The 16,023-nt window shown below is 36.8% G+C and overlaps 1 long non-coding RNA gene across 9 annotated transcripts in view; it reads left to right on the plus strand.

Annotated features, from left to right (window-relative positions):
• LOC124086854 (uncharacterized) overlaps positions 1 to 16,023 on the plus strand; it is a 118,861-nt gene that overhangs the window by 93,838 nt on the left and 9,000 nt on the right. For 8 of the 9 annotated variants that reach the window (XR_009225939.1, XR_009225938.1, XR_009225941.1 and 5 more), the window contains 3 exons: positions 515 to 655; positions 5,368 to 8,002; positions 9,897 to 10,064. This is a non-coding gene — a long non-coding RNA (uncharacterized LOC124086854). The remainder of the gene's footprint in view (positions 1 to 514; positions 656 to 5,367; positions 8,003 to 9,896; positions 10,065 to 16,023) is intronic. The other variant, XR_009225937.1, reaches the window with a different exon arrangement.

Genomic DNA, 16,023 nt, shown 5'->3' on the forward strand with positions numbered 1-16,023 from the left:
CTGTGAATTCAACCCAAGACCTTGTGCATGCTAGACAAAGTTCTACTACTGAGCAGCCTCTCTGCTTATGATCACTAATCTTTATATTGGTCAAAACTTTAAATTATAATATTTGGACATGTTAGATCACATCAACTATGTTCTTTTTAAAAAAATTAGTTGTTGATAGACTTTTATTTTATTTATGTATCTGCAGTGCTGAGAATTAAACCCAGGGCCTCATACATGCTAGGCAAGCACTCTACCCCTGAGCTACAATCCAGCCCCAACTATGTACTTAAAATTGTTCTTACCTGTTTCTTTTTCACTTTTTAATGTGGATACTAAAACTTAAAACTACATTTGTGGCTTGCATATTTCTATTGTACAGGGCTGATTTAGCCTTTGCCCATATAATATTCCACATCCTGTCCAGATTCAAGATTCTATGCCATTATTGTGATTCTGTCTGTATAAATTTATTTCAATGTCATTGCATTCTGATTGTTACATCATTTATTTTTGAATAATTTAGATGTCCATGTCACCCAACCATATCCTGTGGCAGATTCCTGAACAGAGCTTCTTCACAAAACCATTTCTTGGCATTGTAATTGGTGGCATTTTATCCTTTGGCTGTATTTTTATTGAACTTTTTCATTAAGAAAAGTATTTGGTGAGTATCATGTCTTAATAATCTCAAAAGTTTTGATTTTCAAAATTTTAACTGACATAATGATTCTACATATTTATGGGGTACAATGTGATCATTTAATATTTTTATATTATGTTTAATGATCAAATCACGAAGGTTAGAAAATGGGTACCTAAGTATAGTTAAGTTAGGAATAAATTCTAATGTTTTACAGCACAGTAAGATGGCTAAAGTGTACAACAGTTTATTACATATTTTATAAAGAACTAGAAGAGAGGAGTTCAAGTTTTAATTTTTTTTGTGGTACTGGGGATGGAACTCAGGGCTTTGTACCTGCTAAGCATGTGCCCTGTCACTGAGCTATACCCCCAACCCCCAAAGTTTTAATTTTAATAAATTATTTTTCCTGCATTTCAAGGGGGTTAAACTGAAGTATGATTGTTTGTCAACTTTTTCACTGCTGTAATTAAAGGACCCAACCAGAACAACTGTAAAGGAGGAAAATTTTATTTGGGGGCTCATGGTTTCAGAGGTCTCAATCCATAGACAGCAGGCTCCATTCCTTGGGGCTCAAAGTGAGGCAGAACATCATGATGGAAGAGTATGGTAGAGGGAAGCAGCCCACGTGGTGATCAGAAAGCAGAGAGATGCCGCAGTCTGGCTGGGCACAAATGCCGCAGTCTGGCTGGGCACACAATCATGAGCCACCACACAGCTTGTAGATTCAAACAGCAACTCTTTATTCCCGAACTCACACCAGCCGTCTACAATCACGTTCTGGGGAAATCCACGTTCTCTTCCCAAATCCACCTTCTCTCCCAAATTCACCTCCACTGGGCTTCTATCTCCAAAATATACTGTCTGAATCCCGTGAGAACTCAAGGGGAACTCAGGCAGCAGGATACGCCCTATTCCCAGCAGGAATAATCTTAAACCTTAAACCTGGAACCTAAACTGGGAACGCCCTAAACAAGATTATCTTAAAACCGGGAACACCCTAATCTGCCTTGGTCCTTGAGCAAGGTTAAGTACATTCAATGTCACTGCAACATGTCAGCAACATGGGGTACGCTGGCAAGGAAATTGTCATACCTACTTGGCTAATGGCTCCCAGCATCTCCCCCCTTCTGATTAATTAAACAACAAGCAATGTGGCTTAAGGACCGTGCCTGGTAGGTTGTCCAATTCAACATATGGTTCTTACCCGTCATGGGAAAAACTGACCTTTAGGCGTCAGCCTCCTGTCTTAGGTTGATACCACTGCAATTGAATCATACCCGTCACTGACTACCGGTCCAGCATACAGCCATACTTGTGGATAGGTCTATGCACCAGTGGGGGGGTGAGGTTCTTTGCCTCACCTCTGTTGGCCCCCAAATTTGGCCTTGGTGCCAGTGGGGGAGTGAGGTTAATGTGGCTTATGGACCGTGCCTGGTAGGTTGTCCAATTCAACATATGGTTCTTACCCGTCATCGGAAAACTGACCTTTAGGCGTCAGCCTCCTGTCTTAGGTTGATACCACTGCAATTGGATCATACCCGTCACTGACTACCGGTCCAGCATAAGCCATTGGCCCCCAAATTTTAGACCATCACTAGCAGAAGGGAGGAGGATACAGAAATGCCACGACACCAAGCCAATTGACGGCTCCTTGGGAAAAATTGCATCACTGGTGACACCATCAGCAAAGATATGTCAGCACTACCACAATTAACATGGGGTGCGCTGGCAAGGAAATAAAAATTGCATCACTAGTTAATCACTGTCGTAGATGTAAGAATGGCCAAGCATGGTGTTCTGGATATCAGCTGTTATGGATTTGAGTCAAATCATCTTCTTTTCGATCTGTAGAAATTGTTTTAGTTAATCTCTCTGGAATCCAAATCGGCTGCTGTTCTCCCTGTGGAAACACACAAACAAAACCCCGACTCCAGAAAATCACTGGGTCAGGACCTTTCCATTGTCCTGTTAGAATATCTTTCCAAAGTACCTTAGGCTTATGTACATTTTTTGGATACATATGTCTTTCCGCAGCACTAAGTCCTGATGAATCCAAATTTAAAAAGTTTAGAGTAAAAAGCATTATTTTAAGTTTATCTTTGGGGGATATATACCCCCTTCCAATTCCCTCCTTTTGCTTTAATAAGTATATGTCTGTATCTAATAGTTGTCTTAGCTTTTTGCATTTTCTATCTGTAATACCTTACTTGACATTTTCAACCATTTTTTCTTATTTCTATCTTCTAATTTTTTTCTAATGTTTTTATATTTACCCTTAGTTGCTTTTTTCTCTCCTAGTTCTTTTGTTTCCTATTTTGTGGGTTTAAAATTCTTGTCTTCCTACATTTTTTTATCTTTCTACATCTTCTTTATCTTTTTTCTTTTTAACTTTCTATACTTCTGTCTTTAAAGTTTTTCACTTTAGATTTTTAATCTTCTTTATCTAAATATCTTTTATCCTGTTATCTTCCCATTTTTTTTAAAGTAATGCCTTTAAGATTAAGCTTCTTTCCTCCATCATGAAGGCATTTTAACCACCTTTAATTTAACCTTTTTAAAGCCTTTTAATTATCATCTATACTGTACTTTTAAATGTACTTTTTCACCACCTACAACTTCACTCTTTTAAACGAGGCTTAGATTTTGTTTAAATCGCTTCAATGTTAGTTTACATGGCTGCCCTTCAACCAAAGGCTTTTTTTTTTTAAACTCCATTGAGAAGCTTTGTCTCAATCTGCCATGTACAAATACCTTTTTCTTCTTTCTTCCTTTCTCAAGCTTTTAAAGTAAGTCTAGTTTCCTCAAAATCTTTTTAAATGGCATTTTACAACTTTTTACTTTACCACATAGAGATTATCTCATCTAGAAACATTTCTTTTTCCTTTAACCTTTTATATTAATATATTTCCACGTCTTGAATCTTTTTCTCTATTTTTTAACCGTTAACCCTTTTTATAAATTCACATTTTGAAACAACTCTTATAAAATTTCTGATTTAGACAAATTACTCCACTTTAATAAGATGAAAGACTTTCATGTTTTTATGATACTATAATACTATAATTGAAACCCAACTGAAAATTTTTCTACTCTTTGTATATAAATTACACATGATAGAATCTTAACACTTAGTAACCTTGTTTTAGCAAAGACACAGACCAAAGCAATATTAAACGTTTTTTCCATTCACCAATTTATGAAAACACACATGCTTAAATATATTACCTTATGTAACTTAATAAGTAAAGAGTGGTTGATGTTTCAACATTTTAGCTTTGTAAATTAATCAGAACTTTGTAGAAACCAAGATCTTAGACAAGTGTAGCAAACAGAACTAGCCCTCTCTTTCTTGTTGAAGAAAAATCCTTCTACAGGATACCATGGTGGTCCCATTGATATACTTAATAACTCGTCTTTAAAAAGCCATGGGCTACATTTTTGTATTGTATCAACATATGCCCTAATTGTTCTTGGTCTCACTGGGGTGCCTCCTTCCTCTAACAATTTCTCTTGCTCGGAGGCGAATAACTTCAAACCTTGAGTCAACCATTTTCCCCAGTTTGCCTGAGAAAGTTCTAGGAACAGGCAACTTGAAATAAAAACAAAATAAATCAAAACGAGAACACATAGTTTTTTGAATTGGTCACCCATTCTTTCTCTCTTCCTCAAGGGTGAGAAATTTCACTTACCTCTAAGCTTCAGAAGTCCCCCGTACGGGCCACCAAATGCCGCAGTCTGGCTGGGCACACAATCACGAGCCACCACACAGCTTGTAGATTCAAACAGCAACTCTTTATTCCCGAACTCACACCAGCCGTCTACAATCACGTTCTGGGGAAATCCACGTTCTCTTCCCAAATCCACCTTCTCTCCCAAATTCACCTCCACTGGGCTTCTATCTCCAAAATATACTGTCTGAATCCCGTGAGAACTCAAGGGGAACTCAGGCAGCAGGATACGCCCTATTCCCAGCAGGAATAATCTTAAACCTTAAACCTGGAACCTAAACTGGGAACGCCCTAAACAAGATTATCTTAAAACCGGGAACACCCTAATCTGCCTTGGTCCTTGAGCAAGGTTAAGTACATTCAATGTCACTGCAACATGTCAGCAACATGGGGTACGCTGGCAAGGAAATTGTCATACCTACTTGGCTAATGGCTCCCAGCAGAGAGAGACTCCACTCTCCAGATACCCAAAGGCACATCCCCAATTCCTACCTCCTCCAGCCACACCCTACCACTTGCATTCTCACTCAGTTAATCCCTATCAGGGGGTTAATTCACTGATTGGGTTAAGGCACTCACAACCCAATCATTCTTTCTCTGAACCTTCTTGCTTTGTCTCACATGTGAGCTTTTGGGGGATATCTCACATCCAAACCATAAAATGATAATACTTCACTTATCCTCATGTTATCCAGAAAATAGGAATCTGACTCAGGGAGATTTCCTAGAGAACTGTATTCATTCACTACTTTTTAAAGTGATTTTAATTGAAATTTCTATAAAGATTTACTTTTTTTAAAAAAGTAATCACCTATTATTAAGCCTTTCCAGATAACTTAGAAAAGTAGTTCTCAACTGAGCCTTTGTGGGGTTTAGGGATATGGGATCCCTTGGGTGGGAGGCAGCTAAATATGGGAAGAGACAGGGCTAGGGATGTAGCTCAGGGGTAGAGTACTTGCCTCTCAAGATGAGAAGTGGCAGCTCTGATTCTTATGTTTTTCATAGTGGCCTTCCATGGGCAGTTTCATTTATGATTCCTCTGCCAAAATCATTTTGAAGGCCATTGAGTGGGTCCTCATGTGTACTGAGCTGTAAGTAATGGTTTTCTGTCTTTTTCCTTTCTGTCAACTGTTAGTTCTGGTGTCAGGATGCCTGCTCCTATACCTTTCCTCTTTGTTACTTTTAATCTCTTATAATTCAAGAATTCTAATAACAAAATAGTTAGAAATGCACTTAAGTGAATAAATAATGCTCTTTGATTGAAGTGCAATGGCTTTAGTACCCCAGCTTTGTAATGACTCTTTCAGTTGTTCTGCATTCTTTTTTTAAGATTTCCTGATTCTTGACTGCATTCTGGTTCTGGGAACTGGCCAATTGGGGTGTTACCATGGAGGGATTTTTGGAGATGGACAAAGGCATCATGAAGTAAAATGCAATAGCCAACTGTGTGTTTTTGTAACACTTTTGTCAAACAAAACTGTCAAGTCTTCAAAAATCAGGTTTAATCATGTTCATTAAGTACTCACTTTTTAAATAGCATTATGACAAATTTGTTTGAAAGATAAACAATAAAATCTGTTACCTTGTCAGCAACTAAATATTTAACATGCTGCAGAATAGATTACAGTAACCATATTTTCCAGATGTTTTTTGATGAGAAAGTAATTTTAAAGCGAAAACTAAAAGGTTCTTTCAACGAATTTTCATTTCAGTGAAGAGCACTGTGTACAACCTATATATATTTATACAAAAGACTGTTGTGTACAACTTTGTATATATTTACTATCTATAGTGATAACTGTTCCCAACCATATACACCATTCTCACACCCAAGTATATATTTTATGTGGTACTTTAAAATCAAATTTTAGCTCTATAGTAGTGAAAGGAATTACCTCATTCTTTCAACATTTGACCAAAATATAATCCACACAGAGATTTTTTTTAAAATATGCATATTAAAAAGTATATTTAATAGAATTATGTGTACTGTGCTATGAAGACATTTGGAAAGGCTGCATGTCAATAGATATTCAAAGACAAAGTGGCGGGGCTGGAGATGTGGCTCAAGCGGTAGCGCGCTCGCCTGGCATGCGTGCGGCCCGGGTTCGATCCTCAGCACCACATACAAACAAAGATGTTGTGTCCGCCGAAAACTAAAAAATAAATATTAAAAAAAATTTATTAAAAAAAAAAGACAAAGTGGCATTTGATTCTGTTTTTTTTCTGTTGTATAATGTAGCTGCTGGTGTGTTTGGCATTTACAACCTTCCGTTTCTGAAGAGAAATTATTTTTAAATATGTATAGATGACATATGAATGTTAACCCATAAAAAGGGAGGGTAAGGAGGCAAAGTATAGAAGTTTATTGGGTTAGACAAAGGAGAATGAAGGGAAGGGAGAGCAAATGGGAATGGGAAAGACAGTAGAATGAATCAGCCATAGCTTTCCTATGCTCATCCATGAATCCATCATGAGTGAAACTCCATATCATGTACAACCAAAATAATGGGATCCTAATTAGAATGGGTTGTACTCTATGTATGTATAATATGGCAAAGTATACTCAACTGTCATGTATATCTAAAAACAACAAATAAAAAAGAAAAATATTTATAGAGAAAATTATACAGCTATTCTCAAGTGAGAATGTAATTATATGAGCAGAGAAACATGGGTAAGTAGCAGCATTGCTTCTGACTAGAGAAGATATGACCAACATCTGTAGCTACATAAGTAAGGGAATATATTTTTGGTATGAGATTGATAGATGAAGGTTGGGAACAGAGAGTTAAAGGTTTAGGGGGAAAAAAGGTTTGAGAAGTATGTGACAATCTATTGCAGAGATTTGGGCTCATCCATGTATATTGATAAAGTTTGTTTGAAACCTGTTGTTTCTGTTTTCAGGTCTCATCAGTGATAATATATGTTTGGTTTTCTTAGTCTTATAAATTTTAAGATTACTTGTTCAGAAGCTACAGCCTACTGTACTATTTTTGTTTATGTGCTGAGGTAAAGACATAAGAAACCAGTGTGTCTTAAACTTTCTAAGTTTGTATTATTGAAGTTAGAAGTCTGGGTTTAGAAATACATAAGTTGAAATACATGTTAACTGCATAGTTTCTGCAACTTGGGATTGGTTTTATATTGTATTTACCCAATAACACTTTTTGACTTTGGTGTACCTATGAAGTTAATGCTGCCTTGGTGGAAAGTTTAAATAGACAGTGATTTCTCTCTGGCTGGTTACTATATGTGCTGCATACTATTCAGTTAACATAAAATAGGGGGCTGATTTGATATTTAGACATATAAAATATCTGGTTCAATAATGTTTTCTTTTAATAATTAAAGTTTTCTTTGGAGCTTAGGGCAGGATTGTATTTTGTGGAATTGAGGTTGTTGCTTTTTTATTTCTTTCATTTATTACCATGGATAGTTCTTTTTACTCCATCCTCATTTTTTTCCTCCCTGATTGTTACCGCTGTTGACCGTGACGAGTCCTTGCTTCCCCAATGTTGAAGAATAACACCCGAGAAGCACGCTGAGGCAAGATCAGAGTAGAAATTAGAAGTTTATTAAAGGACAGCAGAAAAGACTTCTCCGGGAGGAAGAAGGGGACCCAAGAGGTGGAATCCGTGTAAGTGCCGTTGTTTCCCCTTTTTATAGTTCTTTCAGTGTTGGAATGTAGGTTGGAAGGCCCGAGGGGTGGGACACAGGTGGGCCAAAGAACTAATCTGGGCAGGAAGGACTTCATTAACACCTCTTTGGGATGGGCTATCTTCAAATCTGCTGGGGCTGTTCATTAAAACTTCTTTGGGATGGACTTTGGGCCTAGGGCTTTTCTTGGGACTTCATTAACATTTCAAGAGTTGCTCAACATGGCCTCCATTTTAGATTTCACTCGATATTAGACCCCATTTACCTAACTACACTGACTGCCTAATTTTAAATCTGGCTTCATGATGTCATTTTGGATAACTGAGGTGGTAGTGTAGTGCATTGTTTTCTTAAGTCCCCTAAATCCATCTTATTTTGGTAGTTAAATATGACTCTCTAAAAGTGACAATGGAGGATTGAGGGAATGATTCTCTTTTTAAAAAATTTATTTATTTTTTAGTTGTAGTTGCACACAATACCTTTATTTATATGTGGTGCTGAGGATCAAACCCAGGGCCTTGCACATGCTAGGCGAGTGCTCTGCCACTGAGCCACAACCCCAGCCCTGAGGGAATGATTCTTATAGACATCTGTTTTAGAGCATTTGTTTCTTGAACTATAGTTATAAGCATAAAAACGACATAATTAAGTCTACATCATACTTATCTGCTTGCTAATTCTGTGGTACATTTTGTCATAAGTAACCTGTAACAATTATTAATGAAACATAGCACTATGTATATGATGCGCTTGTTTTTATTTCACAGAAAAATATTTGCGGGGGGACAAAGGAAAAAATATCTTGGCAGTTCCAAACATTGGTAATACGCTAGAAGAACTCATGGGACAAAGTATATCAATGTACACATGGCTAGGTTTATTACAGAAAAATGATACACAATGGGGTCATCAAGGGAAAAAGACACAGGTGGAACTGGATAAATCCAGGCACAGTCTTCCCATGCTGTCTTCTTCCTGTGAGGGAACACACAGCCTGCTCCTTTCTCCAGCAGTGAAAAATGCAGTATTAAATGTGCTGTGTTTTGGCCAAAGGAAGACCATTAGAGACTCAGCTTCCAAGGTTTTTATTGGAAGCTAGTCACATAGGCATCCTCTGCCTAGCAACTACAAAAATTCCAGACTCCCCAAAGGAAAGCAAGTGTTCATCATAAATCACATTGTACAGTGTAGGGATAGCAAACCAGTCTTATCAGTCCAGGGGATGATTAAATGCCAAATTCCCAAATGCAAGCCAAGGGCCAACCTTGCAAGTAAGTCCTTCTAAAGACAGCTGCCTCAGACCTGCTGTGTTAACTCTTCTCTGTACTGTCCATCCCCAGAGCCCTTGCTACCAACTCTTTACAATATGTAGTCATCAATAGGAGTCCATGGGGCATGGTCAGACCAACTTGCAGTATTGACCTCAGTCAGGCTGTCCATGGGGTCCTCAATTTAGCCAGTGAAAGCAAATTCCATTAACCACAAGGTCTATCTTAAATTTCCTTATGAATCCTTTTTTTATACTTGTCCTGAGGCATCAATAGACACAGCACAACTCTAGTCAGTCCATTGAAGCTGAACTGAATGCCTTCTAGGCTGAGGCAGTGTTCTGATAGCAAGCACACATTAGAAGTCCAATCCCCGAGGGCACAGGTGGTATCCCTGGAAACAAAGAGTTTATAAATTGTTACGGTACCTCAAGCAGGACATGCATTATATATTTTATTAAATTTCTTACAAAACTTCCCTTTTATTTCTTTTAATCTATAATTTTATGGAGTTTATCTTGTGTTCATTGTCATTGCAATAATTACTAATCTATTTATGGTTAGAACTTCGCCTTTAAAGTCATTTTTTTCTACTTCTTTCTGCAGGATTATCATTGGTGATTGAGAGCCTCTTTTCAAGCAGTTTTACAGCTATTTCTTTTATGTATGCAGTTCATTAATTCTTTACCAAACTTCAAATCATGAGCATTGCAAGCACCATTTTGTACTCTGGGTACACAATGATCATAATGCTGATTTTCTTCTTTTTCACAGGTAACTGCAGAATTACTTAGTATGTTTCAGATTCTCTAAAGAGTCTTGGAGACATCCATAATGTAATAAGCATCAATTAACAATTAGTGGAAGGAATAGGGAACAGAGTCATCATGTTCATTTTTAAGCTTTGGGCATCAAAGATTACAAAGCCTGGGGAACTGGAGGGACCTTATGTACTTAGCTGTGAGACTGTCCCTTGTGAATCTTTTTAAGCAGTAGGGATGTGTTCCAAAGCACAGAAAGGGTTATGTGTAATCACCTTTGAACAGCCTCCAAGCATAAAAATTAACCAACTTGAATAACTTTTAAATTATAAAATTAGATTAATTAAATCTCTGGTCATATAAGTAATTATATGTGAAGACAAGATGTATACTTGTCAGGATTATTCATTTGAGCATATTATTTGGGTTCAAATGTGGTAGAAACTTTTGTTGAGATTAGTGCTTGAAGCAGATGAAAAAATGGAATATTTTATAAAATGGTTCAGTTGGAGAAATAATGAAGTTGGAGAGCTTTAAGACCTTCTGAACAAAATGAAACAGTTTCTTCTTGCCTCACTTTTAAGTTCTGGTTCTAGTTCAAGTCATACCACTTGCATAGATCACACTGGAGAATGTTTAAGTATTTTCTTTGATTTAAATGTAAGGTTCAGGGGCTGGGGTTGTGGCTCAGTGGTTGAGCGCTTGCCTACACGTGTGGGGCCCTGGGTTTGATCCTCAGAACCACATAAAAATAAATAAACAAAATAAAGGTATATGTCCATCTACAACTAAAAAAATATTTAAAGAAATGTAAGGTTCAACAAATACATAAAAATTAACAATGAAGGCTGGGGTTGTGGCTCAGTGGTAGAGTGCTTGCCTAGCATGTGTGAGGCACTGGGTTGCATCCTCAGCACCACATAAAATAAATAAATAAAATAAAGGTATTATGTCCATGTACAACTAAAAATTACCTAAAAATATTAATTATGAATATTTCTTAGAAATCCAAGCTGTAAGACAAATGTCAACATTATTCGAGAAGCTAGGTATCTTACCAGTGCTTCTTTTTAGAAGATAACACATGGAATATGGATTGCCTTTTATGTATTATTGGTCTCAACTCTTAGAAAAGACTATACAGGCCTCTTGTCATCTCTTGGTTGCCCAAAGTTTTATTTACAACCAAAGGCCAGAGAGCTTCTCACAATTCTAGTCTAACAAGGCTGCTTGTGTTTGATTTTAGCCTTTTATTGAAATATGCATACACAAAAGCACATGCAACCTAAGTGTACAGCATGATGGGTCATTAAAAAGTGAGCCACCTTTGTAACTATTGTTCACATCCATAAACAATACATGATCATTATCCCTGAAGCCACTGCTGGGCCTCCTTACAGTCGTCTTCCACAAGGGCAAACACTACTACCCTGGCTGTTGATAGAATGGATTAATTTGGCCTGTATTTCATTGCATATAAATGGACTTACATACATTACATGCATATTTACATACCTATACACAGAAAGACATGCTCTTTTATATCTTTTTAAATTTTTTTATTTGTTTTAATTAGTTATACATGACAGTAGAATGCACTTATATACTTTGATATATCATACATAGATGGGATATAATTTCTCATTTTTCTGAGTATACATATTGTAAAATCACATTGGTCATGCAGTCACATACATACATACAGTAATAATGTCTGTTTCATTCTACTATCTTTCTTATCCTCACATCTCCTGCCTTCCCCTCCTTTCACTTCCCTCTACCCCATCTAAGGTAATGCTATTCTTTTTTCTTTTTTTTTTTTTTTTGCATTACAACTTTGAATACACATATATGCCACAATTTTTGTATCTCTGTTTGTATATAAAGTATGTTGATACCCAATTCAAGTCTTCATACGTGTACTTTGTATAATATCTGGTTTCTTTAGCAGCTGGTTTCTTTCTTTCAATATGGTTTGTGAGATTCATCTAAATCATCATGTGTAGATGTAGTCTGTGTTTCTCAGATCTTTTGTTTTGGATCCCCTCCATCCAACATGGTGAGTTACTGGCTTTGATATTTATGTAGTATAAAATTAGATATATAGTAGTTCCCCCTTGTCAGTGGAGGAGACATTCAAAGACCCCCAGTGAAAAAAAAAAAAAGACCCCCAGTGAATGCCTGAAACTAGGTAGTATTGAATACTACATGTATACTATGTTTTTCCTCTTTATCTACATTCTTTTTTAAAAAAATATTTATTTTTTTAGTTGTAGTTGGACATGATATCTTTATTTTATTTATTTATATGTGGTACTGAGGATTGAACCCAGGGCCTTGCATTGCTAGGCGAGCGCTCTACCACTGAGCCACAACCCCAGCCCTATCTACATTCTTATGATAAAGTTTAATTTATAAATCAGACACACTAATAGAATTGATTCAAATTGTTTATTTCTGGAGTTTTCCACTGAGTATTTTCAGAGCATAGTTGATCACAGGTCGTTGAAGCCACAAAAAGTTAAAGCACAGATAAGAGGCAACTACTGCATTAAGCACAATCATTTCAGGCTATGTTTTCTTCATTACCCAACACTTTGGCTCAGATTGCCTTTTTCTGGTAGTCTTATAACAGGTTCTTTTTTCAAAATAGATGTAATCTTCAGTGGTCACATTGCCAACAAAAATCTTTTGCCATTGGTTGGCTTCATCGCAGCATTCTAGTTTCTGACACCACACTATGCTGAATACTGACCTCAAAGATCAATAGTGATCTCTTGATAAAGTTAGTGGCCTTTCACTATTCCTCACCCTCCTTGGCTTCTTTAATTAAGACAATGTAACACCTGTGGAATTCTTTCAATATCATTTGCATTATTGCATTATTCTCTATGTTCTACTCTGTGCCTTCTCCTGTTTTCCTTCCTGTTCCTGTCACCTAACTCTAGCTTTTATTATCATTTCAGTCCTTCCTTTCTATATTCTCTGTCTTAGAACTCATTCAGTATCATGACTTCACTATTTTCAATGGTGACTGCTCCCAAATTTGTATCTTTAGCCATAACCTCTATCCAGCTGTATCCTGAACATTTTCATGTTCCAGTGGTACTGCAAACTCAACATGACCCCTGAAGATGAAGTTAGGATTTCCTTTCCTCCAAATTGCTTATCTTCATATCTTTTATCTTTGACCATCATTGCTAATCTCTGATCTTCTTAGCTTATTTTGAAGGGTTTCTTAATAAACCCTTCTATAATTTATAGCTAATAAGCATAATTTCCCTAGTTACTTTCCTTAGGAAGCTTCTTATCTGTTACCATTCCTTTCTTTTTCTTCTTCGACAAGATTGGTCTAGGTCTTTATTCCCTTTTGCCTAGATTCCTCAGATTGCCTCCTATTTAGTTTGCTGCACTGTATTCTCTCCTTTTGTGTGTGTTTGTGTGTGTGTGTGTTACTGGGGATTGAACCCAGAAGTTTTCTACCACAAAACTACATCCCCAGTCCTTTTTGTTTATTTTTATTTTTATTTTGAGACAGAGTCTCACTAAGTTGCTGAGGCTATCTTGAACTTGTAATCCTCCTGCCTCAGCTTCCTGAGTTGCTAGGGATACTGGTATGCACCACCCATGTCTCTCCTTTTCTAACCCACTCTATGAGTGGCCTGCTACCACATAAACCTCTTTATTTTTTTGTATAATAGTACAATTAAGACCAAGATTAATTTTTAACAGGTCATCACATATTTAAAGCATGTTCACAGAGTGCCAGATACATGCTAGGTTCTTGAGATCTGTTGGTGAAGAAGACAGGTAAGTTGCCCTGTTTTTATCAATCTTATATTCTACTGGAAGGGAGATAAAACAAACATTGTAGATTTGGTGAACTTTTAAAAAGAAGTGATATTGATGAAGAAGTGCATAGTCAAATATTTCAAGTAGAGGTGAAAGTATGTTCAAAAGCTCTGAAGTGGGAAGGAGTTTGACATCTTCAGAGAATATGGAAAAGTTGAAGATGGTAAGGTGGGAGAGTGGCACAAGTGTCAATAGTGATGTTAGAAGAGAAGAAGTGGTCAGATCATGTGACAATATTGTAATCTATAACAAGGTTGAATTGTAGAACTGATGGAAGTTGAGGGGGTTTAAATAGGATGATAATGCATTCTTCTTATTCTAAAATTTTAATATCATACTTCCTTCTCAATAAAGATCTAAACTCACCTTAGTGTTTGGGGTCCTCCACAGTGTAACCTCACTCTGATACTCAATGTATTTTCTAAGACTCTTAAAGTTGAATCATTCATTAAGTTCAGACCTCTCTTCTTTTGACTTTTTCAGCATAAGTGTCCCTAACTAGACACAATAGTTCCTTGACAGCAGGAACTATTGAAACTGTTTTGTGTCCTTCAGAGTGCTAAGCACATGGTTTTCCTTGAATTGCAGTGAGTAAGGAAAACAAGAGATATCACCAGGGTATTGTGTTTCCTTATGTATTCTAAAATTAAATTATGGGTGTGGAAATCTCCCAAGTATATTATGGCTACCATTCATATTATGAAAAAACTAGTAAAATCATGAAGTGTGTTTTTGACATCTGTTTTCCAGAACTGTTCCTTAAGAAGCCTTGTCAGCTTACAGAGTCTTAAATGGCATCTATGTACTTTTTGTCATTATATTTCCACAGCAGGAAGCAATGCTTATTATGTCATTGCATTTTTGAGGAAGAAGTCCTATTTTTGTGGTTTTGTGGTAAACCCAGGGGGGCTTTACTACTGAGCTACATCCCCAGCTCTTTTATTTTATTTTAAATTTGAGGCAGGGTTTCACTAAGTTGCTGAGATTGGCCTGGAACTTTCAATACTCCTGTTTCAGCCTCCTGAATCACTGGAACTACAGGTGTATGTCACTGAGATTATAGGTGTATGCCACTGCACCCAGGAAATAAGCCCTTTAATATTTAGACTTGGTAATATAGTTGTGCACAAAGTATAATTATTAAGTGCTGATTACTTTTGCTTGCTGTAGACAAATGATTTTTTTTTAAATTTTTTAGTTGTAGATGGACACAATACCTTTATTTTGTTTATTTAGTTTTTATGAGTGCTGGGGATCGAACCCAGGGTCTCACAAATGCTAAGCAAGTGCTCTACCACTGAGCCACAACCCCAGCCCCCATAGACAAATGTTTTGAGTGATTTTTTAAAACAAAATGACACCTTTAAAATTAGCAATATCTACCTATGTAAAAATTGCTGAGGAGTTTCACACTTATAGATTCACACTTATTGAGAATAATTATGCATTCACCTAATCTAACACTTTTCCTTGTGGCCACCACACTCCTCTTTGGTGCTTGAGTTCATCTATGGCATCACAGCAGAAATGTAGGACTTTGAAACTGTCACTGTGAAGCACTATGAATGTAGGAAGACACTTTGTTTATGTAGTAAATATTTTCCATGTTACTACATATCCTTCATATTTATCATCTTGTAGCTGCTTAATCCATTGAGAAGATTTCCTAATTGCTCCTTCACTTTTAAACCATTTTTTATTGCCAATTTTGAATTATTTCCTTAAGATAGTCTGTGAAGTAGGATGGCCATCAAAAAACATTAATACTTCTATGGCTCTTTATGCTTTCTAGCCATCAATAGTGTGTACCAGTTTTACCATGGTCTTGGCTGGCTTTGAGTATTATTTTCCAAAATAAATAGCAGTTTTCTTTCTTTCTCTTTTCATCTAGTGTGTCTAAAATGGCACCCCATTGTTTCCTTTCTCTCATTTTTGGAGCCAAGGTAAGTGATGTGCACTGTGGCTTCTCTATCCAATTTTCATTTGATAACACACTTACAGATGTATAATGCCAAGTCAAAATAGGACTCAGGTGACAGGGAGAGGAAGCAGAAACCACAACCCCTACCAAGAAAGGGTACTAGAAGAGAAACCTTGTACTTCTAGAGGTAAATTAAGTT

Source organism: Marmota monax, unplaced genomic scaffold (genome assembly GCF_021218885.2).
Source record: "Marmota monax isolate L192 unplaced genomic scaffold, Marmota_monax_Labrador192_F-V1.1 WCK01_AAM20220418_F8-fsc00261, whole genome shotgun sequence".
Taxonomy (NCBI): Eukaryota; Metazoa; Chordata; class Mammalia; order Rodentia; family Sciuridae; genus Marmota; species Marmota monax.